Here is a 25,779-nt window from a genome sequence, read left to right as displayed (position 1 = left end):
CATTTATTTCTTGGCATGAGTACAATGCACATCCCTAGTTCCTGACTGGGGGAACTTTTAAATCTGGATTGGTAGGGGGTAGGGGGAGAAATGTGTGGTGATGATAAACATTGACAAATGTATAACATTTAACTGACAAAGTGCATCTTCTAGGATAAAGAGGGATAATGGTGGCTGGTTGGAATAGAGATAAGAAGGACGAGAACTGCATGAAAAACTTGCTTGGTAAAGACATTCCAAGAGTGTGCTTAAGTTGACAATGAATAAAAAGTAGAAGAACAAGATGAAGTTTATAGTTCCTTTTATTTCTTTGAGGGTTTTTAAAGAAAATACTTAACATTATTTCTGCAACTTTACTGGTTTTCTTATGGTTTACTTCCCTACTTCAAATATATATAATTCTTAATATTGATGATTGCCCTAATGTGTGACCCCCTGCTGGATGCCCAGAGGAAGGCAAAAAACCTCCAGGAACTCTGGCCAATCTGCCCTGGAGGAAAATTCCTTCTGGACCCCATAAGTGGCAATCAGTGCTACCCTGGGCATGTGGGCAAGGGCCATAAGCAAGCAAACTTTTGAGTGTGCTAGGTAGGGGAAAAAGTGTCTCTGTTTCACATTTTAATGCAAATCTACCTTATTTGCACTTCCCCATCCAATGCATAGACTGAAATCCAGTTATCCTTCAATATTAGCACTTCTCTGAATTTTGCAATTCAATTCTCCAATTAAAAATGCATACAAAAATGCATAGATTGGGGGAAATGCACACAACAATGGATATATTAAGCAAAATTGGATACAAAAATACAATTAGGGGAAATGCACATGAAATGTATACTAATTTTCATGTGAACTTCGAAAAAAAATTGCAAACTGATGCTGAAACAGAATGAAGTGAACTTAAGTTTAGGAAAATAAGAAACTGAAATTTACAAATTCATCTATCCTATTCCCTAGCTGGTGCTATGTCTTGCTGCTTTCCCATGCAGAGTTCTTCTGATGTCCTCAGGCTCTATTATTGTCCTCTGTGGAAAGCTATCCAGTCTAGACAGTGCAATGTGGAAGTCATATCTTCTTAGTTCAGGCAGCCAATAGCTGCAGAACTCCCTGGTGAGCAGATCTGAGCACAGACTTCAGAGGGCCCAGAAGGCTTTTCATTCACTAGCAACCTTGGCAAACAGATATGCTGGTTCTTCCTACACTTTTCTTACTGGCTGTGGTCAGCTCTCATAAGGATGCAAATTGATAGCATTCCCCCACCCTGACCACTAAAATCTTGCTTCTCTTAAAGAACTGGACTCACAGATTCTTGTACTACCCTCCACCCAGCAAAGTGGCCTATATAGCCTCAGTCCCTAGCAGCAGCCACCATGCCACCAGCTGCACAAGAGGTGAGCCTTCTTCCTGGAACTCCAGCCACTGTTGTAGGGTTTCCAGATTATGTCCAGGCAACATCTGTGTTTTCCCTTGTTGGGTATCTACTAGCCTCTTTTTCTGTCTTCTCCCATCCATCAGAGAAATACTGAATGATGCTATGCTGTTCCTTTCATGTTTGATTCAACGGAGCCGGGGGAGAAATCCTTTTAGCAATTGTGAAAGTTTGTCCTATTATAAGCTATGACTAGAGTCTTGGAGATCCAGGATCCAGTCCTATACACACTTACTGAAGAATGAATCCCATCAAATTAAATGGAATTTACTTCTGAGTAATTATGCTTAGGATTGCACTGTTATATTCAAATATAGTTTGGACTTTCTTTTCATGGTATCTTGGGATAAAGAAACTTATTTTTTATCCTTTTTATCCAGTTTTAGAGATGTCTTCATTTCTTCTATGTTTGAATGCCTAGGGATTCTGATTTCCTGATGATTACACCTATTTTTTAATCTATGGCATGATCTGCCTTTGGATTTGAGCATTTGTTTGTTTGTTTGTTTCTTTGTTTGATGTTATGCCTAGTTTTGCTTAAGCTCTGTAGTGCTTTTACTGGAGAATAGATGGTTGGATGGATGGATGGACGGATGGATAGATTATATAAGAAATGGAGGATTCTTTGGAAAGAACAATGACACAGTGGTGATATATAGTCAATTATGCATATCATGAAGTCAGTCAGAATGAAAGCAAGGTTTCTAAATGGTTAAATACATTTGCCCATCTTCACAGCCCCCATCTTCAAAAACTGCCAAGAGAGGTGCTTTTTACAGTTGGCAACAACTCTGGCAAAAGCCCATTTTGTACCACCCAGTTTGACTCAGTCCTAATATGACCATCTGATGTGCTATATTATTGAACTGTAAGAGATTTGGCAGCAGCAAAAAGAATGTATTTTGGTGAGGAGTTATTCCTGGTTCAATCTATCGGACCTAGAAAAAGAACTAGAAAATAAAATAAAACATTCAACTTGATTATTTTTGTAGAAGGTGGGGGTAAAAATATCAGAAATAAACATTAAAGTATTACCTTACCATTCCTTCAGCTGGAAATGGTGCAATACTTTCTGGCTCTCCTAACAAGGCTGCCCAACTTTTAATTCCTATTCCAGATTCTTTAAGAGCTTCACTCAGAGTTACTCAGCTGGCAGCATCCAAATTTATAGATGTTTCATGCCTCAGGGTTTTTGTCCGCAGAGAAATAAGTTCACTGATCATAAGCTGGATACTTTGAGAGGAGAAAAGCATTTCTTATTTCATGATGGAAGTGATTTGTTCACCCCAAGATGGTATACAAACTTTTGTCTCTCTACTGATTTTGTAGATTGTACTCAGGAAGGTCACTGGATCCATTCCATTTCCAGAAATTCCAAAATGCTCATCACCTGTGCATTCACGGGCTGTGGTGTATTGATTGATAGCAGCATTATTTACAACCTGAATGCTAAAACATGGAGTTGGTTCATGGCTATCAGTGGGCCCTCCCAGTCCCATTTTGCCCCTAGACACACATGGGAACACAAAGATAACAATGCTCTTGAGGATGTAATTTCCCTTGCCACCACATAACCAGAGCCAACCTCAAAACATCAGAGATTAAGGGCTAATACAGCACAGGCTTTTATGTCCAGGTCCCACCTCACAGGTTATACATTTATTAAATCCATGCCTCTACATTACTGCAAAGATTCCTTCTGCTTAAGTGGATGGGAGATCACAGCCCATGTTTATGCACTAGCAGGGAAGATGGTGGCTGTTTCTAGGCTCCACAAATATTCATTTCTGCCCACAGTTGTCTGTGCTAATATGCTTTTGCTTTTTCCTACTAGCGGACAGCATAATACAGTTACAAAATTCTTAAGCTGTGACTTGTTGCCCTCCATTTAGATCAGATACACAGGAACTTTTTCTGGTGGGGGGACAGATTGACTCCCCCACCAGACCCATCTCAGACTAGATGATCACTGGACATGGGCATGGGCATGCCATGCTGAGAGATGCACAGAGTTCCATGCCTCTGTCTGCATGGATAAAAATTCTTGGTTCTAAAGGAAGCAAAAGCCAAGTGTAGCCAAATGTGTACCCTGGACTTTATGAAAGCCAATTTTAATAAACTCAGTACAATTATCAGTAAGGTCCCATGGCAAGTGACTCTAATGAGAAAAGGAGTCCAAGATGGGTGGGAGTTTTTTAAAAAGGAAATTCTAATGGCACAATTACAAACAATTCCAACAAGAAAAAAAGGTGGAAGACAACAGAAGAAGCCAATGTGGCTTCACAAAAAGCTTAGAGATGACCTGAAAACAAAAAAAGGACACATACAGGAAGTGGAAGGAAGGCCAAGCTACAAAGGAAGAGTACAGGCAGATAGCACAGAATTGCAGGGATGGCGTCAGGAAAGCTAAAGCTGAGAATGAGCTGAGGTTAGTGAGGGATGCTAAAAGCAACAAAAAGGCTTTCTTCAGATACATGCATAGTAAAAGACAGAGGAAAGAAATGGTGGTTCAACTATTAAATAAGGATGGTAAAATGATAACAGATGACAAGGAAAAGGCAGAAGTGTTCAATTCCTACTTTGGCTCAGTCTTCTCCCAAAAGAGGGTCTATGACCCCCCTGGCAAAGGCCAAGTACAGGGTGAAGGGGCAGGATTGTAGCTTGAGATCGATATGCATATGGTCAAGGAACACCTAATTACTTTGAATGAGTTCAAATCTCCAGGGCCAGATGAACTGCAACCTAGAGTAATAAAGGAACTGGCAGAAGAACTCTCAGAACCACTGTCTATTATCTTTGAGAAATCATGGAGGACGGGTGAAGTGCCAGATGATTGGAGGAGGGCTAATGTTGTCCCTATCTTCAAAAAGGGCAAAAAGGAGGAACTGGGAACTGCAGACCAGTCAGTCTGACATCAATCCCTGGGAAAATTCTGGAGCAGTTTATAAAGCAATCCATCTGTAAACACCTTGAAAACAATGCAGTGACTAGTCAAAGCCAACATGGATTTGTTGTCAAGAACAAATCCTGCCAGACAAATCTGATCTCTTTTTTGGATCAGGTTACCTCCCTTGTGGACTGTGGGAATGCTGTGGACATAATATATCTCGACTTAGCAAAGCTTTCAACAAAATGCCCCATGACATCCTGGTGAGCAAACTAGCTCAAAGTGGGCTAGATGAAACAACTATCAGGTGGATCCACAGTTGGCTACAGAATCGGACTCAGAGAGTGCTTATCAATGGGACCTTCTCAAGCTGGGGAGAGGTAACGAGTGGGGTACCGCAGGGCTCAGTCCTGGGCCCAGTGCTCTTCAACATTTTTATTAATGACTTGGAGGAGGAGGTGCAGGGAATGCTGATCAAATTTGCAGATGACACAAAATGGGGTGGGACAGCTAATACTTTGGAAGACAGAAACAAAATTCAAAGTGATCTTGATAGACTGGAGCGCTGGGCAGAAAACAACAGAATGACATTTAATAGGAATAAATGCCAAGTTCTGCACCTAGGAAAAAGAAACCAAATGCACAGTTACAAGATGGGGGATACATGGCTCAACAACATTACAAGCGAGAAGGATCTTGGAATTGTTGTTGACCACAAGCTGAATATGAGCCAACAAAGTGATGTGGCTGCAAAAAGGCAAATACTCTTTTGGGCTGCATTAACAGAAGCATAGCTTCCAAATCCCGGGAAGTACTAGTTCCCCTCTACTCAGCACTGGTTAGGCCTCATCTGGCGTACTGCATCCAGTTCTGGGCACCACACTTTAAGAAGGATGCAGACAAACTAGAGAGGGTTCAGAGGAGGGCAACAAAGATGATCAGGGGACTGGAAACAAAGCCCTATGAAGTAAGACTGAAAGAAATGGGCATGTTTAGCCTTGAAAAGAGAAGACTGAGGGGAGATATGATAGTGCTCTTCCAGTACTTGAAAGGCTGTCACAGAGAAGAAGGCCAGGATCTCTTCTCAATCATCCCAGAGTGCAGGACATGGAATCATGGGCTCAAGTTATAGGAAGCCAGATTCCGGCTGAACATCAGGAAAAAATTCCTGACTGTTAGAGCAATACGACAATGGAACCAATTACCTAGGGAGGTGGTGAGCTCTCCCACACTGGAAGCATTCAAGATGAGTTTGGACAGCCATCTGTCAGGGATGCTCTGTCTTGGATTCCTGCACTGAGCAGGGGGCTGGACTCGACGGTCTTATAGGCCCCTTCCAACCCCACTGTTATATGATTCTATGACTCTGCTAGCGTGGGGAACAGTGCCTGCTCTTCCCTGTGCTGGCATTGTCCTGGGCTTCACATGACTCCTGGGGTCCTCATGTGGGCACTGCATGAAGCCTAGGACTCTGCCAGGATCTGGAAGAGCATCTGGTCTTCTTGGCATCAGCAGGGTCCCCCGCACCGATCCAATGTAACAGCAGGGGTTCCGCACCCATTTTAGTTGTTCTCCATGCTGAAAGAGGCACAAAGTTCTGTGCCTCTCTCTGCATGGATATTGGATAAAGGGACTCTGGTGGCATGGGGAAGAATAGCCACTCTTTCCCACACTGGCAGACTCCCAGGTTTTATGTGGCACCTAGAGTACCTGTGTGGGTACTGCATGAAGTGGCTTTGCTACCCACATCTCCACTGTTATTTCTGATCTGTCAGATTGGAGATAACAGCATGGATTCCTTCCAGGTCAGCTTCCTCCAGGGAGCAGGGCTTGAAGGCCAATCCCCTCCCTCTGAAGGAACCCCAGAGACTCTGCAGGCCAGATCAGCAAGTCAGGCAGGTTGGATTAGACCCACAGGCTGGGTGTTCTGCACCACTGCTTTAGCCAAAGGAGATCTATTTGACTACAAAGTAAGAATCATGTCTGTTAACAGGAATGAGTGTGCTGTGAGATGCATTCCTTACCTTTAGATACTTCACTATATTCCTCCTGAATTGTTATGGGCCACTCCTTTCTCATGGGGATTGACAGAACACAAATCAACCATCTCTTTCTAGTTTCACCTTCTAGATTGAAATAAACATTTTAAGGGCACAATCCTATCTAGATAGGCATCCGCCTCCAAACTCAGAGGCAGCTGCCTTTCCAAAGCAGAGCAGGAAAAGCACAGAGGGGATCGTTCCTTCCGCACTTCTCCTGCCCTCCGTGCTTCTCCTGCCCTGCATTTTCAGCTAGACAGCCAATTGCGGCTGTCTAGCTGTGGGAGGATGGAGTGGGGAAGGAGGCTGCTGTACGACACATTGGATGTGTCGTACTAGCATTTCCTCCCTCCCTGCCCCAGAACGCCCCCAGACACGCCCCTCTTGCAAGCGCGGAGGACGGGGCTGTTCCGCACTGCCTCAGAGGCAGCACAGAATTGGTGGGAGGTCAGTTTGAGGAACAGAAAGGGAGGGAGGAACAGAAAGGGAGGTGGGGTTGCACTGTATGTGAAAAATACATATCTCTGCACAGAAATACAGGAGGAGGAGCTTGGTAGCCCCATCGAGAGCATCTGGGTTGAAATAAATGGAGCAAAGAATAAAAGGAACCTGGTGGTCGGAGTCTACTACCGGCCACCCAATCAAGGAGAAGCCAAGGATGAAACTTTTGAAAAGCAAATAGCCAATGTTTTAAGGAAGCATGATGTAGTAGTAATGGGGGACTTCAATTTCCCCGATATTTGTTGGGAGACAAATTCTGCAAAACATGGCCCCTCCAGGAAATTCCTGACTTGTGTGGCGGATAACTTCCTCCTACAGAAAGTAGAGGAAGGAACTAGAGGATCGGCTATCCTTGACTTGATCCTAACCAACAGAGATGACTTAGTGGATAAAGTAGCAGTTACAGGAACTCTGGGGGAAAGCGACCATGTTGTACTTGAGTTCTTGGTTCTAAGGGAAGCAAAAGCCGAGTGTAGTCAAACGCGTACCCTGGATTTTAGGAAAGCTGATTTTAATAAACTCAGAACAATGATCAGTAAGGTCCCATGGCAAACAATGCTAGCGAGAAAAGGAGTCCAAGATGGGTGGGAACTTTTAAAAAAGGAAATTCTCAAGGCACAATCACAAACAATTCCAACAAGAAGAAAAGGTGGAAGACAACAGAAGAAGCCAATGTGGCTTCACAAAAAGCTTAGGGATGACCTGAAAACAAAAAAGGACACATATAGGAAGTGGAAAGAAGGCCAAGTAACAAAGGAAGAGTACAGGCAGGTAGCACAGAATTGCAGGGATGGCGTCAGGAAGGCTAAAGCGGAGAACGAGGTGAGGTTAGCGAGGGATGCTAAAAACAACAAAAAGGCTATCTTCAGCTACGTGCATAGTAAAAGGCAGAGGAAAGAAATGGTTGTTCAGCTATTAAATAAGGATGGCAAAATGATAACAGATGACAAAGAAAAGGCAGAGGTGCTCAATTCCTACTTTGGCTCAGTCTTCTCCCAAAAGAGGGTCTATGACCCCCCTGGCAAAGGCGAAGTACAGGCTGAAGGGGCAGGATTGCAGCTTGAGATCGACAGGCATATGGTCAAGGAACACCTCATTACTTTGAATGAGTTCAAATCTCCAGGGCCAGATGAACTGCATCCTAGAGTAATAAAGGAACTGGCAGAAGAACTCTCAGAACCGCTGTCTATTCTCTTTGAGAAATCATGGAGGACCGGGGAAGTGCCAGATGACTGGAGGAGGGCTAACGTTGTCCCTATCTTCAAAAAGGGTAAAAAGGAGGAACCTGGGAACTACAGACCAGTCAGTCTGACATCAATCCCTGGGAAAATTCTGGAGCAGATCATAAAGCAATCCATCTGGAAGCACCTTGACAACAATGCCGTGATTACTCGAAGCCAACATGGATTTGTCAAAAACAAGTCCTGCCAGACAAATCTGATCTCATTTTTTGATCAAGTCACCTCCCTTGTAGACCGTGGGAATGCTGTAGACATCATATACCTCGACTTCAGCAAAGCTTTCAACAAAGTGCCCCATGATATCCTGATGAGCAAACTTGCTCGAAGTGGGCTAGATGAAACAACGATCATGTGGATCCACAGTTGGCTACAGAATCGGAGTCAAAGAGTGCTTATCAATGGGACCTTCTCAAGCTGGGGAGAGGTAACGAGTGGGGTACCGCAGGGCTCAGTCCTGGGCCCAGTGCTCTTCCACATTTTTATTAATGACTTGGAGGAGGAGGTGCAGGGAATGCTGATCAAATTTGCAGATGACACAAAATTGGGAGGGATAGCTAATACTTTGGAAGACAGAAACAAAATTCAAAGTGATCTGGATAGACTGGAGTGCTGGGCAGAAAACAACAGAATGGCATTTAATAGGGACAAATGCCAAGTTCTGCACCTCGGAAAAAGAAACCAAATGCACAGTTACAAGATGGGGGATACGTGGCTCAACCACACTACGAGCGAGAAGGATCTTGGAATTGTCGTCGATCACAAGCTGAATATGAGCCAACAATGTGATGTGGCTGCAAAAAAGGCAAATGTTATTTTGGGCTGCATTAATAGAAGCATCGCTTCCAAATCCCGGGAAGTACTAGTTCCCCTCTACTCAGCACTGGTTAGGCCTCATCTGGAGTACTGTGTCCAGTTCTGGGCACCACACTTTAAGAAGGATGCAGACAAGCTGGAGAGGGTTCAAAGGAGGGCAACAAAGATGATCAGGGGACTGGAAACAAAGCCCTATGAAGAGAGACTGAAAGAACTGGGCATGTTTAGCCTTGAGAAGAGAAGACTGAGGGGAGATATGATAGCACTCTTCAAGTATTTGAAAGGTTGTCACAGAGAAGAAGGCCAGGATCTCTTCTTGATCATCCCAGAGTGCAGGACACGGAATAATGGGCTCAAGTTACAGGAAGCCAGATTCCGGCTGAACATCAGGAAAAACTTCCTGAGTGTCAGAGCAATACGGCAATGGAACCAATTACCTGGGGAGGTGGTGGGCTCTCCCACACTGGAGGCCTTTAAGACGAGGCTGGACAGCCATTTGTCAGGGATGCTCTGACTTGGATTCCTGCATTGAGCAGGGGGTTGGACTCGATGGCCTTGTAGGCCCCTTCCAACCCTACTATTCTATGATTCTATGAGTTCTCTGGGAACCAACCTCGAAGCGCAGGCTCTGAGGTCGGTTCCCAGAAAACAGGATATCTATGGCCATCTAGCCACTGTCTAGCAGCCATAGGATTGCTCCCTCTGTGCCTTAAAGAGTTTCAGTACAAACCTCATTTAACTTACTTGCAGTCACATCCTGCTTGTTCTCACTTGCAATCTCATCCTACTTGTTCAAGCACACCACACAAACATAGAAAAGAGTTACAGATATAACGAGAGAGATGCTGAAATACTTATCTGGCTTGTGCTTTGTTAAGTTGCAGTTTGATTAACTTTTCTCCTTTTTTTTTCCATTTTGCTTTGGAGGTCCTACATGCCTCTACTTTGGAGCTGACTAATGGTCAGAGTACAGATATCAGATCTATAGATATCTCTGGATGCATCAGATTTTTTATCCATCCTAAAACTGAAAAAAATACACCTGATTAAATTGAATGCTACTTAAGACTCCTTGAGAAAGGGCATTTCTTACCTAGAGGTGAAAAATGATTCACTTTGCAAAATCCTGTTGTATGAGCTTCAGATCTTTTGGTCTCTCTAGGGATGTCAGAGAATTTCGCCACGAATCTCGGGGATGCTGAATGCCAGCGCATTCAGCCCCCCGAAATTGGTGGTGAAACGGTCTGACCCCCTGCCCCCCCTGGGACGGGACTTACCTTGGGCAAATCCTCCTGGCGGCAACGGCTCCGGCGGCGGTGCAGCGGCGGCGGAGGCAGCTGGTCTTCCGACCAGCTGCCGCCGCTGCCATTTCCAGTAAAAAAAACACAAAAAACCAAAAACGTGATAGGCTACGTAAAGATTTACGTAGCCTATCACGGCTAGATTTTTAAAAAATACCGTGATAGGCTATGTAAATGTTTACATAGCCTATCACGGCTGAGTAAAAAAAAAAACCACGCGTACGCAAATGGCGGCGCCCATGGGCACTGCCATTTGCGTTCCTTATTTTGGCATGTCTAATCTACGTAAACATTTACGTAGACTACGGCGAAAATAAGGGGAACGCAAATAGCGTAGCATCTACGCTATTTGCGTTCCCCTTATTTTTGCCGTAGTCTACGTAAATGTTTACGTAGACTTAACATGCCAAAATAAGGAACGCAAATGGCGGCGCCCATGGGCGCCGCCATTTGCATACGCACGGGTTTTTTTGTTTTTGTTTTACTCAGCCATGATAGGCTATGTAAACATTTACGTTGCCTATCACGGCTGACTGCAGGGACGCAAACGGTGGCAGCTATGGCCGCTGCCATTTGCGGCCCAGCTGGCCAGGATTCGGGGGTGGAGGGATGGCGCCTCCCCCCCCAGCCAGAATTTGGGGGGGGAGGGACGGAGCGCCTCCCCCCCGGCCAGAATTTCAGGGGGAGGGACGGAGCACCTCCTCCCCACCACGAATCAAATTTCATTACAGGTAAGTGACTTTCATACATCCCTACTCTCTGTACACAGACACTAAGCTGCAATGAACACTTATTGTAAGGACATCATCACAAGAAAAATGTGTTAATTTATTATAAATATGACCAAGGAAGCTAATAAATACAAAGCAACAACAAAATAATTAAAAACAGCAAAATATCACATTCAAAAATTGCATTTAAGATGTCAGAAGAGATATAAAATGCTTACCTTTCATTCTTGAGAGCAAAGGGCAACATGTATGGCTATTAAAAATTCATTGATTCATTAACTTCACAGCCTTCAATAATTTAAACATATAGTTTTATTCCATTCTCAACAATTTTATTATTTCTGGTGTTACTCTACATTTGACTGTTAGCAGCTTCAGAGAGGTAAGTTGTGCAGTTCTTTCACTGGGGAAAATTTCCCCCTTTCCACTTCCAAACAGCAGTCCTAGCTGAGTGAACAAGTATCTGATAATCCTTTAGAGTCATTGCAATTCTCACCTGTGCTATTCAGCTCTATTTTTATTTTAGTCTTGGCTGAAGTCCAACGATAAGCATATTGCTTGGTCCTTTTTCTTTGTTGCTATCTTCTTGAACATTTCAAGAGCATTTTGTTGACTCTTCTCCCACCTCATCCTTATATTTAGTTATTTATCTGTCACCTCTGTATCTGGCACATCACTGAAAGGAACTTAAAACAAAACCAATAAGTATAAACCACTAAAATCATACTTACAATAAAAAAGAAAGTAATAATGAGTGGTAGGCCATGCTCGTCGTCAGTTAATATCAAGGCCATTTTATTGCATTCAAATTCCCCATAGTATTCTGACAAAGACTCCTATGACGCCTTAAATATTAATAACTGTATTGTGACATAAGCTTTCATGTGACAGATCCCATTTCATTAGATGCACAAAGTGGGCACTTAAATGAACAGATGCACATATATTGCCTGTGTACAGAGAAACGGGGGGAAAGGGGGGTTACAAAGATTGTTATGATGTTATTTTTGGTTCTTTATTCATCTAGAGAAAATGTTGTCTTCAGGAATGATATAACATTGTAATGACAAAAAAGATACCTACAGTTATAATATCAGATAAGATAAATATGCATTGCAACTGGCTTCTAAAGCTACTTTTCTCTCTGCTCTCAATAAACAGGGGTGAACCTACAACTCCCATATGCCCTCGCCGTTGGCTATGCTGGCTAGGGCTGATTGGTTGTAGGCCAAAACATTTAGAGGGTCACAAGTTGCCCACTCTGCTATAAACAATGATCTGATATCTCATTAATCTGGCAATGAGGAAACTTAAGCACTCATCTGATCAGCTGCAACATTCTGAGTTGGGAATGGTGGGGCTGATTTCCATTTCTTTGGTAACCCAAAACAAGATGTTAATGTTTACTTATCCCACCTAAATAGTCTAATTCAATGTGTGTGTGTGTGTGTGTGCGTGCGAGAGAGAACGAGCATATTTTTGTGGTGCTACTCCCTATTGTGTGTTACAGTCTTCCTTTTTCCTCTAAGTCAACAGGAAACCAGGCTCCATCTTCCACATTTGTTTACACTAGGAGCTTGACCTATGGAGTCAGTCAGGGGAAATGCACTTGTAGCCTCCACTGCCCACTCACCCACCTCACCAGAACAATAACTACATCACAATAGACAATCACATCACATAGCACAATCACCATATCCTGAAAGAGTAAAGGGACATTTCCGCTCCCAAGGATTTGTAATGGACTGAAGTCTATCATTTCTGGCTAATAACCCCAGAAGTTGGCAATAAATGAGAGGCACTTACATGTGGGGCACTCACATTTCTAGATATGGTTTCCATCAATACATCTTATAGATAATGTATTACTCTACCAAGACAGCTGTTCTTCCTCCTCTAAGAACAAATGAACGCCTTTTACTTTTTCATTTTACTTATGAGAACAAAGCAGGTGTCTGTGTATCTGCCTCATAAAAATGAAATAAATAAATATTCTTTTTTAAATATCCATTTTTTTTTACATGGGAAGCCCATTTAGTACAGAGAAGTTAGGGTTTAAATACTTTTAACTGACAAACCATCCATCTTTTCACTAATTCTCTATGCAGCTCAATGTCAATAAGTGTTAAGTATTATCATAAAGGACTGCCAACTGATCAGAAGTAGGGATGTATGAAAGTCACTTACCTTTTCGCAGCTTGGCTTCGCTGTGGGGGGGAGGCGCTTCGCTTCTCCCCCCAAAGTTCAGGCAAGGGGGGGGAGGCGCCCCGCCTCGCCCAGCCGAAATTCAGGCCGGGGAGAAGCGCCCCGTCTCCCCGGCAGCGAAACAAAAAGTAAAAAAAAAAAGACCCTGTGATAGGCTACATGACGATTTACGTAGCCTATCATGGCTAGATTTCCAAAGTCAGCCGTGATAGGCTACATAAATCGTCACGTAGCCTATCACGGGTGACTTTGGGGGGAAAAAAAGCGCGTACGCAAATGGCGACGCCCATGGGGCGCCGCCATTTGCATTCCTTATTTTGGCACGTCTAGTCTACGTAAAGATTTACGTAGACTATGGCGAAAATAAGGGCAACGCAAATAGCGTTTGTGTACATGCTTTTTTTTTTCCCCCAAAGTCACCTGTGATAGGCTACGTGGCGATTTACGTAGCCTATCACGGCTGACTTTGGAAATCTAGCCGTGATAGGCTACGTAAATCGTTACGTAGCCTATCACGGGTGTTGTTGTTTTTTTTTTACTTTAGTTTTTTTTTTTTTTTTGCAATGGCGGCGGCAGCAGCTGGTCGGGAGACCGGCCACCGCCACGTCCCCGACGAAACGCCTCCGAAACGCCGCCGGGACCCGCCGCCGGGAGGGACATTCACCAAAGGTAAGTCCCGTCCCGGGAGGGGCAGGGGGCTGACGGAGAATTTCCCAACCACCTTCGGGGGGCCGAATCCATCGGCGCTCAGCCTCCCGAAGATTTGGGGAGAAATTCTCCGCCATCCCTAGTCAGAAGAAGTAGCACCACCTAAGCTGTTCCCTTAATGGCAACTTGATTTGCAGCTTTTCCCAGAAAGGAGAATAAATAAGCATCACATGCTAATGCCTGCAGCTCAAGCTGCTTTTAAAGGTGCAGCAGTAGCGGCTAGTAAAAAAGATGGCACCCTTAATGGCCATTGCGAGCGGAGATGGGTTAAAGAAGACGCAGACAACAAGCTTGGGTTGAAAATTGGGCCACATTTATTGAAATAGCTGCAAAGGGGTAACTAGGACGGGGATCTAACTGTGTCAGCGGCTAGCTGGCACTTCTTGGGAGAAAACATACCCAGCCTGAGGGGTGGCGGTGATCTCGCCATCCCTCCGGACTGCCCCTTCTGGGGGAGGTAGACCTTCCGGTGTCACCCCCAACCCGGTGCCGCACAACACCTGGGTGGGTGAGTAGGGTTGGTCTCCCAGGCAACCCTTATCCCCCTGCTGAGCCGCACAACCCGTTCGGGGGGCCTCTGGCATCACCTGTCACCATAAGGTGCCTCTGCATGCACACCATCCCTACTTTCCTGTTTTTGCCCATCCTAGCCGCCACAGGAGTCACAAGCCTAGAGCTTGTGAAACTCCCCCCACCTGCGCAGAAGAACTTCCCACAGGCCCCTTTGCAGATCAGACAGACATATGTTATTCACTAAATGAGACAGGCGGACACCATCCTACCTGTAACGCTCCCTCCATGTCCACAGAATTCCCTGGCGGGTGGTGCATCCATCACCTCATTCACCTGGCCATAAGCCATTTCTCTGTGCACTTTCGGACGTGCCCTGCTACTGGCAACGTCGTTCCATTCCTTCCCATTGATCCATGGGAGCAGTAAGAGCTGCAATAGGCTCCTTCCGGCCAGGTATGCCAGACCACCTGCATCTCAACCAAGGCCTGTTCGATCAGGTCCTCGCCTGGCTTACAGCCGAAGTCATTCCTCTCAATGTGCAGCACCTGGACCTGCGGAGGAAGACTAACAAACTTGGTGGAACAGAGTGAGGAGGGGACTCCCACCGCATGCCACGCCTATGAAGCCACTGGATCTCAATGTGACAGGGTGACAGAAGCTGAAGTCTGAAGACGACATACAAGCCCTTCATGCAGCTCCAGACATCATAATGTGCATAAGAGCACCCGTACCGGCATACGCTGAGTCTGCTGGTCTAAGGAATAAGCACATTAGGGCAAGCAAAGCGAAAATTGTGTCAGGGAGAAGCGGACAACTCAGGAACGCAGGCCGAAACGCTGTGAAGCCCCATTTTCAAAATGTCATAACATGCCTGAGAGACAAACCTCCAGCGGCTACCATGGAGACTACTTTAATGTAACAACAGTGGGTTCTGAACTGCAAATTACCTAGGCCTAGCAAGGTAAAGCTAATGTAGAAACTGCCCAATTGCCCTTAAGTCAACAGTAAACCGCTGAAGTGATAAAACGGAGGCCCCTCCTCAGACCCGTGGCATTCCATAAAACCCATAAGGTGCTGACAGGGCATAATCCGTTGACTTGCGTTTGGCCGTGGGCCAATGCCGTGCACTTGCCAAGTCAACCGATCAGTTTGATCACCAAGTATGTGAATGGGTTACATTGGGCTAGACCTGAAGCATATCAAGGCCCTCCGGGACAAGTCGGCCTTGCGAGCCCAGACCAACCCTGAATTCCGTGAAGGGAGCTATGTGGAACAGGGAAATGTGTTATTGGAAAGCTCACATGGAGGGCCCTTACCCCCGGAGACCGAAAGGGGGTATCCGGAGAGAGAGGGTGATTAATTTACTAATGCAGGCAACAACTGTGCCCAACACTATCTTGCATGCTGAACCCTAAACTCTGACATGGAGTCAGTGAAACCCACCTTTGTGGGCCGGAAGACTAAATGGCCAGCTTGCGACTTATGGACCCAGATAGTCTGCTGTTCCTTAAGGAGGCGTGACATTGTGGCCAATGATCTATAGATAAGGGCCATGAGTCCTATTGCTGAAGCTTTGCCTAATGCATGGTACCCCCACCTGCTCTGTCGCAGGTGGCTCCTGTACGGAGAGCCATGGAATGCAGGCTGGCATACCTGGCTTCAGTATCCCGATCTCCCATAGTACTGCAAGGATGGGATCTGGGAATGGAGCACCCTCGGGGCTAAGGCCCAGAAGACGTTGACCTAATTTCATGACAAGGCATCAACAATTGGGTTCGCCTAACCCGGCACATGGTGGGCCCAGAACCAGATGTTGTAACACTGACTCTGAAGCGCAAACATACTGACACATGACATGACACTCCAATTTCAGGAGGATGGAGATTGAATAACATGGTCACGTTGTCATACCGAAGGGGGGGGGGGGTTACTGATTTGTCTATAAAGTTATCCCAAAATGTGCTTGGCGGGGGCAGCAGGTATTGGATTGGCCTCACCGAATATTGATGTGGGAGACAGGCCCTCAGCCTTTGTGACCTAAGGGGCACCAAGGTAACAGGAAAGGGGAGCAATACTTGCATTAGGTCAGAACATTGACCACCGTCTTAGGACTCCATGTAGCACATGCCTATCAGGGACCCGAGGCCGGGATCCCAGATCAAGACAGCTGCCTCATCGAAGAGGTGTGTCGCACTGAGCAGAGATGATCAGGGATCTCGTGATTAACTGACTGGCCCTCAGGGAAGAGAGGTTATGAATCAGGATAAACTCCCTAGAGGATTTCCTGGGCAGCATTTCGAGAAAGGAGATCCCTAGAGTAGCTAACGGGGTGTGGAAAAAAAAAGGGGGCGGGACAAGAGGTGCATGAGAGCTGACTGCTACAAGGGAGCACTCACGACAGAAACTGGACGTGTCCTGGGAGTATGTGCTCCTGGGGCTTTATTCCCAGCACAGATATCAGTGCTGAAGCAGCGGACCCGCCATAGGCCGAGGGCCAGTGCAGGAGACCACCTGGTGCATGTGGCCACTGCCAGATCTTCTGCAGAACCCGGCCAGGAAGGAGTCAAAATTGGAGCGAAAGGTCCTGGTCCAACAGGTCCTTGCACGGAGAAGGGCAATGGCAGCCCTCCTGCGAAGGCCTCAACATAAGCTAGTCACACACCTCCTCAGGTGAAAGTCATTACAAGAAGGAGAAGCCCTGGTGACAATACAACTCACCGGATTAGCGTAGGGATCTGATATTCCCCTTACATGGATGCCCAAGCGGGCGGGGGCAGGCAAGGGATCCGAAATTAATCCAGCAAAGCCCTGTAAGATGCTGCGTTAAGCGGCTGGGGTTACTGGGGTGTGACTGATGGAGCTGCAAGTGGCCCGGGCGTCGTATAGGGAGATGACATTGGGAGGGACAGCCGCCCTGGGGAGGTAAGCTAAGGCGGCAACCCCACAGCCCTGAAGGTCACCCGTCTGGACAACTGGGGTGAGGTGCAGTCATCTCACCCATATCCAGGGCAGCCGTGTCCGGGTCCCTGGGAACAAGGGAGGCGATGCCACTTGCAGTGCTCCTGATGGAGATGCCCCATGAGGGTGGACCGCCTCCAGCTGTGGTGTGTCGCCTGGGTGAAACCCCAAGAAGGAGGATGTTGCTTGGATTACTGCTGATGGAGATGCCGCAGGAAGGTGGACTGCCTGCAGTGGTGGAGTGCTACCATGGTGAACCTGCGAAGGCGAGGTGGAGGCCTCAATGGCGTCCGGGTGCACTGAACCCAGGGACGAGCTGAAATAGAAAGAAGTAACGAGCGTTGGGTCTGCTGTCGTGTTCACTTAGGCTGGACCGCTATGGGTTTCTTAGGCCTGGCTGGGGAAGGGGGAAGGGATCCCCGAAGAACGCTCAGCAGCTTCCAGACGAGCAAGAATTGCCACCAGAACCGGGTCTGTTTCATCATCAAACTCAGAATCGGGCCTTGGCAGCGAACTCTTGGGGAGGGGAGGCAGGGCCCTACCATTCCAGAGTCCTACCCTTCCCATTCTTTCAACCTCGGCCCTTATTGGGGGGCATGATGTAGAAAGTGAGGTAAGCTTGGAACGACATTGGCAAGAAGAAGCAAGGGCACGGGTGCCTGGACCCGGTCCAACACACCAACCACCACCTCTAGAAGTAAATGCAGCAGGGGTCAGCGCACATAGCAGGAGGTTCCTGTGGGCTATTCACTGGACACCCTGGGCAACAGGCAGCAGCGCCGCCGCTACCACCAGACAGGAGGGGCACCCTCAGTGTCTGGCAGTGGCTGGAGAGGTGAGCGCAAAAACATAGATCCTCTCTCTGTATGTCTCTGTGTGTTCACATTTAAGACACCGTGTGTCTAGCCATTAACCTTAATAGCTTATAGGGCAGGGGTGGAGAATCTGTGGCTCCCCCAATGGCTCTGCAGGGGTTCAGATAGGGGTTTTCTAGCCCTACTTGGAAATGCCATGGACTGGACCTGGGACCTTCTGCATGCCCAGCCGGGACTCCAGACCTAAACGATGCCCCTGGAAAGGAGTCTAGAACCTGGGCCTCTCAAGTCCCAGTCCAGCACTCTAGCCACTACAACACAGTGGCTTTGAAGGGGGGCGCAGTTGCTGCCCGCTGCAAGTCCGGCACCCAAGAGGCGCAGCAAGGGCCCGCGGCCACGGGAGCTGCTCTTGAGCGCGGGCGCCCCCAGGAGGTTTTCGGTTTTGTTTTGTTTTTTGGTGTTTGTTTGTGTATTTGGGGGGGGGATGCACGTGCTGCCGCCGCGAGCGCCCCAAGATCACAGGAGGCAGCGATAGCCGGCTCTGATTTGCTCGGCGCCCAGGCCCGTGCGACCGCCAGCAAGGACAAAGGCGGGGGGGCTGGCACGTCGCCACCACAAGTGCCGGCACCCCTCAAAGCCGGTAACTGCCTGCAGCCACTGGCGCCACGCATGAGCGTGCGCCGAAAAAAGGGGGGGTTGGCTTTTTTTGTGGCTGAGTTCTCTGACATCCCTAGCTGCAAGTCAGGCCCTGTGGCATGCACAGCTCTGTTCTCCAGCCTGGAACATTGGAAGGTGCCTTATACTGGGTCAGACCATGCCCCATTTTTTTTTTTTTAACAATGGCTCTCCAGGGATTCAGGCAGGATTCTTTCCTAGCCCTGCCTGGAGCTGCCAGGGATCAAACCTGGGACCTTCAACTTGCAAAGCAGGTGCTCCCCCCACAGAGCTGCAACCCCTGGTGAGGAGGGGCAGGTGCTCGGCTGCCGGGAGCACGGGCGCCCCAGCAGGGGAGCGCACTAGGAGGCGCCCATGCACACACGCCCCCCGCCGCGAACTCCGGCAGCCCCGGGGCCGCAGCAGCGCAGGCGCGCAGCAACCGCCCAAGGAGGCGGGGAGGGCGCTCAGCCCCCAGGAGCGTGGGCGCCCCAGCAGGGGAGCACACTAGGAGGCGCCGCGCCTGGGCACGCCCCCGCACAGCCACCGGTGCTCCCGACAGGCGGCAAGCGCCGGCCGAGGGGGCGGTGCGCGCACACGCGCCCACGCCACGAGCACCGGCAACCCCAGGGCCGCAGCGGCATAGGCACGCGGCAACCGCCCAAGGAGACGGGGCGGGAGCTCGGCTGCCGGGAGCGCGGGCGCCCCAACAGGGAAGCCCAATAAGAGGCGCTGCACACGGGCGTGCGCCAGCACAGCCGCCGGTGCTCCCGTCGGGTGGCAAGTGCCGGCCAAGGTGGCGCCCATGCACACACGCCCCCCGCCGCGAACACCGGCAGCACCGGGGCCGCAGCAGCGCAGGCGCGCAGCAACCGCCCAAGGAGGCGGGGAGGGCGCTCAGCCCCCAGGAGCGCGGGCACCCCAGCAGGGGAGTGTCCTAGGAGGCGCTGTGCCAGGGCGCGCGCCTGCACAGCCACCAGCGCTACCGACAGGCGGCAAGTGCCGGCCGAGGGGGCGGCACGCGCACACGTGCCCCCGCTGCGAGCGCCAGCAACCCCAGGGCCGTGGCAGCGTAGGCACGCGGTGACCGCCCAAGGAGGCAGGGCAGGCGCTCGGCCACCGGGAGCGCGGGCGCCCCAACAGGGAAGCCCACTAAGAGGCGCCGCGTCCGGGCGCACGCCGGCACAGTCGCCAGTGCTCCTGTCAGGTGGCAAGCGCCGGCCGAGGGGCCGGCGCCCACGCACACGCGCCTCCCGCCGTGAGCGCCGGCAGCCCCGGGGCCGTGGCGGCGCAGGCGCGCAGCAACCGCCCAAGGAGGCAAAAACAGGGGGCAAGTCTCTGCCAGAGAGCTGCGCGCAAGGAGCGGGGCAACAGACGCCTCCCCCGGGTGAGTGCTGCCATCGCAGCTGCCGTCGCTCCTGCTGGCGCGACAAGCGCCGGCCGTGGAGGGGGCGGCGTCCGAACACGTGCGCCTCCGCCACGGCTGCCGGCAAAGCTGGAGCCTCGGCATGCGCGCCGAGCCTTCGTGACCAAGGAGGAGGGGGGGAGGGTGTGCTGTCGCCAGATGCATGCTGCTGGCACAGGTGACGGCCCTCCTGCCAGCGCAGGGCTGAGGCTGGGGTGGCACCCGAGCACGTGCACCCCAGCCACGAGCACTGGCAACCCCAGAGCTGCGGCAGGTGCGCCGACCCACTGCGGGAACCGAGGAGAAGGAGGGGGCAGGCGCGCTTCCCCTGCACGTGCCTGGGCCCTCAGCGCACACTGCCACAAACGCCAGTGCTCCCGCCGGTAGGGCAGGCACCGGCCACGAGGGAGGCATGCGGGAGCGCGTGCACCCTGCTGCGAGCGCCAGCACCTGGAGCCACGGCAAGCACCGGCGTGGCAGCGAGGTTTTGGGCACGCAGATTGCACGTGGAGTTCAAGTGGCTGGAACGAAGACGACGACGACGCCGGTCTTGGTGTCCTTCGTTGTTTCTCGGCGGAGCTGTAGTTCTCTCTAGCTGCGTTGAGCCAGAGAGCTGAGATTGGGAAGGGAGCTGAGTTTAAGGCAACTCAGCCTGCCCCTCCTTGCATGGTGGTGCCACTGGGGTGCACCAATCAGAGGCCCCTACGTCTTGTCACCCCACCCGCCCGCAATGGCCCCCCCCTTTCAGCCAGAAGAGCTGGCAACGGGGTGAGGGCATAAACCTCAACAATGGTGAGTTTAACTAGGGGTGGACGAAAGTCACTTACCTTTTCTCACAGCTTGTTCGCGGTGGTGGGGAGCGCTTCGCTGCTCCCCCCGCGAAGTTCAGGCCGGGGGGGGAGGCTTCCCGCCTCGCCCGGCTGAAATTCAGGCCGGGGAGGAGGCGCCTCGCCTCGCCCGGCCGCAAACTAAAAAGTTTAAAACAACAACAACAAGGCCCCCGTGATTAGATCTGCAAAGTCAGCTGTGATAGGCTACGTGTATCGTCACGTAGCCTATCACGGGTGACTTTAAAAAAAAAAAAGGGCGTACACGAATGGCGGCCCCCATAGGGAGCCGCCATTCGCGTTCCTTATTTAGTTGCTGTAGTCTACATAAATGTTTACGTAGCCTACGGCGAAAATAAGGGCAACGCAAATAGCGTTGCCCTTATTTTCGCCGTAGTCTACGTAAACATTTACGTAGACTACAGCGACCAAATAAGGAACGGGAATGGCAGCTCCCTATGGGGGCCGCCATTATCCGTACAAACTTTTTTTTTTTTTTTAAGTCACCCGTGATAGGCTACGTGATGATTCACGTAGCCTATCATGGCTGACTTTGCAAATCTAGCCATGATAGGCTACGTGAATCGTCACGTAGCCTATCAGGGGACGTTTTTGTTTTTTTTCCCTTTTATTGCAATGGCGGCGGCGGCAGCCGGTCAAAAGACCGGCTGCCGCTCCCGCCCCGCTCGAACACCCAACGAACCGCCAGCCGGACCCGCCGCCGGGAGGGACATTCAGGGAAGGTAAGTCCCGTCCCGGGGGGGGGCGGGGGGGCGGAGGATTTCTCCCTGAAACTTGTTCGGGGGGCCGAACACGTTGGCGCTCGGCCCCCCGAAGTTTCGGGGAGAAATTCTCCGCCATCCCTAAGTTTAACTGTCCTCCTTAGCAACTGTAACCAAGGCTTCTGTTAGCAATCAGGCCTCTAACCTCGGTAGAGGGCTGAGGCGTAATCTGCTACAGGTTTAATTCATGTTTCAAGCTGAGGTATTTAACCATATTACAAAATGTATAACCAATCATAACTCTGAACACCTGTCCTTTTACATATAATAGTAACAACAACAACAACAACAACAACAACAAATGGTTTCTTCACAGGCCCAGAGTCATGCCAATTATAAGAGGCTTTTTCACACACACACACACACACACACTAGGGTGTGTTAAAGTTTGGGTAAAAAACATGTGAGAAGGAAGTGCCATGGTCCTGTTTTGAATGGGCAGCCGTGCATGCTTTTACATGAGAGTAAAGAAAACTAGCATACAGAGCTACATGAAGTTAGCATAATGTAAAGTTTGGCCCTTCAGAACTCAATGGGAGCTATTGAGCCACCCCTTCATTTGCATGTTCATTTGCTAGCCATGACTCTAGGCTAAAGACCCCCAAACGCATGTGTTCCTACTTTACCCATGAACTAGGGCAAGTGGTAACATATCACTATTCTTTGCATTTCTTCTCCTTTCAGGTAGTGATAATGAGTAAACAGTTAATACCTAGCTCACTTTAACAGTGTTTTTGTTCTGCCCTGTGGGATATCTACTAAGGGAAATTGAAAAGAGAGGCAAAGAAGAGGACAGAAGTCAAAAGGAGGGTCCAGGAGAAAAGCAATACGTGGATGTAGACAAAAGGCTGTACTAAATTCAATAGACCTCATTCACGAATGAGTAAGTTTAGAATCATTCCCTAGATGTTTAAGCCACAATCCACGATCTACGACAGCAATGAATGCATCTCATTGTCTTCAGAAAAGACTTCTTTAGATAAAGCTATTCTTGGGAATAGGGGAGGAATCTGTAAAATGGCCTGATTGTGATGCAGAAAGACTGAAGAGATATTTAAAATGTACTTATACTGGTCTTTCAGAAGAAGAAAAAATCTGCTCCTTGCTCCCTTTCTTTAGAGCTGAGCTACATTCTGAGATGAAGAAAAACAATGGCCCTGCAGTTTATTGTATAAGGGTAAAATGTCTAGATGAAGCAGCTACTGGTGCATCCCTACAAGATAACAGGAAGTTGGCAGTAGAGCAGGTTCAACCTGTTTCTGATGGTTTATTTATGTACAGGATTTATATACCGCTCTACATTGAATAAGATTGCCCCTTCATGGATCACTGCCTTGTTGTGGCAAAGGGGCTTGCGTAACTCAGTGAAGCCATAAGCTATGCCATGCAGGGCCACCCAAGATGGAGAGGTCATGGTGGAGAGTTCTGACAAAATGTGGTCCACTGGAGAAGTAAATGGTAACTAGGGGTGCACGAAAGTCACTTACCTGGTCTCACAGCTTGCTTCGCGGTGGGGGGGAGGCACTTCGCTGCTCCCCCCGAAGTTCAGGCCGGGGGGGGGAGGCTTCCCTCCTCACCCAGCCGAAATTCAGGCCGGGGGGGAGGCTTCCCGCCTCGCCCGGCTGAAATTCAGGCCGGGGAGAAGCGCCCCGTCTCCCCGGCCGCGAACTTCAAAAGAAAAAAACAAAAAACGCCCCTGTTATAGGCTACGTAATGATTAACGTAGCCTATCACGGCTAGATCTGCAAAGTCAGCCGTGATAGGCTACGTTAATTGTCACGTAGCCTATCACGGGTGACTTTGAAAAAAAAAAAAAAGCGCGTACGCCAATGGCGGCCCCCATAGGGCTATTTGCGTTGTCCTTATTTTCGTCGTAGTCTACGTAAATCTTTACGTAGACTACAGGGACCAAATAAGGAACGCGAATGGCAGCTCCCTATGGGGGCTGCCATTAGCCGTATGCGCTTTTTCTTTTTTTTTTAAGTCACCTGTGATAGGCTACGTGACGATTAACGTAGCCTATCACGGCTGACTTTGTAAATCTAGCCGTGATAGGCTACGTTAATCATTACGTAGCCTATCACAGGGGCGTTGTTTTTTTTTTTTACTTTGCTTGTAATGGCGGGGGCGGCAGCTGGTCGAAAGACCGGCTGCCACCCCCGCCCCTGACGAAGACCTGCCGAACCACCGCCGGGACCCGCCTCCGGGAGGGACATTCGTGAAAGGTAAGTCCCATCGCGGGGGGGTTGCGGGGGGCGGGGGGGTGGAGAAGTTCTCCCCGAACAACCTTCGGATGACTGAATGCGTTGGCGCTCGGCCCCCCGAAGTTTCGGGGAAAAATTCTCCCCCATCCCTAAATAAAGAATTTTTGTAGACTACGGCGAAAATAAGGGCAACGCTATTTGCGTTGCCCTTATCTTCGCCGTAGTCTACGTAAAGATTTACGTAGACTACAGCGACCAAATAAGGAACGCGAATGGCGGCTCCCTATGGGGGCCGCCATTTGCGTACGTGCTTTTTTTTTTTTTTAAAGTCACCCGTGATAGGCTACGTGATGATTAACGTAGCCTATCACGGCTGACTTTGCAGATCTAGCCATGATAGGCTACATTAATCGTCACGTAGCCTATCACGGGGGCGTTTTTTTTTTTTTTTAAAAAAACTTTTGAGTTCACGGCCGGGCGAGGCGAGGCGCCTCCTCCCCGGCCTGAATTTCGGCCGGGCGAGGTGGGAAGCCTCCCCCCCGGCCTGAATTTCGGCCGGGCGAGGCAGGAAGCCTTCCCCCCCTGGCCTGAACTTCGCGGGGGGAGCAGCAAAGCGCCTCCCCCCCACCGTGAACAAGCTTCGAGGACAGGTAAGTGACTTTCGTCCACCCCTAGTTCTAACCAACATCAGTGCCTGCTTGACATCAACAGGCAGGGAGTTCCACAAAGAGGGAGCCAATACACTGAAGGCTCTACTCCAAGTGGACACCAAACAGATCGTAGTTCCTTGCAGAACTATCAGAAGTGCCCTATCTGATTATCTCAGTGACTAGGCAGGCTGGTAAGGGGGAAGGTCCTCTCTCAAAGATTACCAAGAAGAATCTGTTTCCTGTCAGTAAACTAAGGTTGCCAGATTATATTCATATAAAAAGGCTATTCCTAACATTACAGCCCCTATTTATTTCTATTATTTGTCATTTTTCATACTTGAATCTCAAATTTTTAGTTACCTTGTGTTACTATTTTTCTGACCCAGAAATTAATCTCTTTGTTAAGATTAGACTGTAGAATCCCACACTGTCGAAGAACATAATGGATGTCCCTTATTCCAGAATACTTCAACCACAGAGTATTCCTTGTTTTAGAAACTAGAAATGATGGGCAGGAAGAGCAGCGTCAAGCAAATCGATTTTAGAAAGTTAACTGTAAGCATTTTTGTAAATCATGGTTATATAAATAATATGTAATGGGCTTTTAAAATTAATTAAAAAACTTCAATCAATGTTAAAAAAATACAGGAGGTGGGAGTACTCTGAGCCACTTATCCAGTATCACATATCAGGGTTCTCAGTGCTCATAGAGAAGCACTGTGTCCCCAAAGGGACTGGAATCCAAATGCTTTTTTGTGGGTAGTGCAAAATGAGAGCGTGCAGCTGGGATGCATATCATTGGTGCTGGAGTGCATTCCAATAACACTCAGATTGCACTAGATGCCAGCCAGACCTGATGGCATGCGTATGGAGGTGACAGATGAGCACCTGATTGAACTTCACCGCCATCACCACGATGCAATCATGACAGCATCTAGGATTAATAGGTTAGAAGGTTAACCTTCTAGGGAGGTTGGGATATTATTAAAGATTAACAAATCTGTCAGTTTCACATTCTCCTATATTCATTTAAGTTCTTTACATCCTGATTATGAAGGAATTTGCACATTTTAGTAAATTCTTATCAAAAAAGGAATCAAACAAAATCCTCACTCA

The sequence above is a fragment of the Heloderma suspectum genome, chromosome 7 (genome assembly GCF_057233095.1).
Source record: "Heloderma suspectum isolate Gila_16-S chromosome 7, 16-S_ref, whole genome shotgun sequence".
NCBI classification, from domain to species: domain Eukaryota; kingdom Metazoa; phylum Chordata; class Lepidosauria; order Squamata; family Helodermatidae; genus Heloderma; species Heloderma suspectum.
This window is presented reverse-complemented; position numbering follows the sequence as displayed.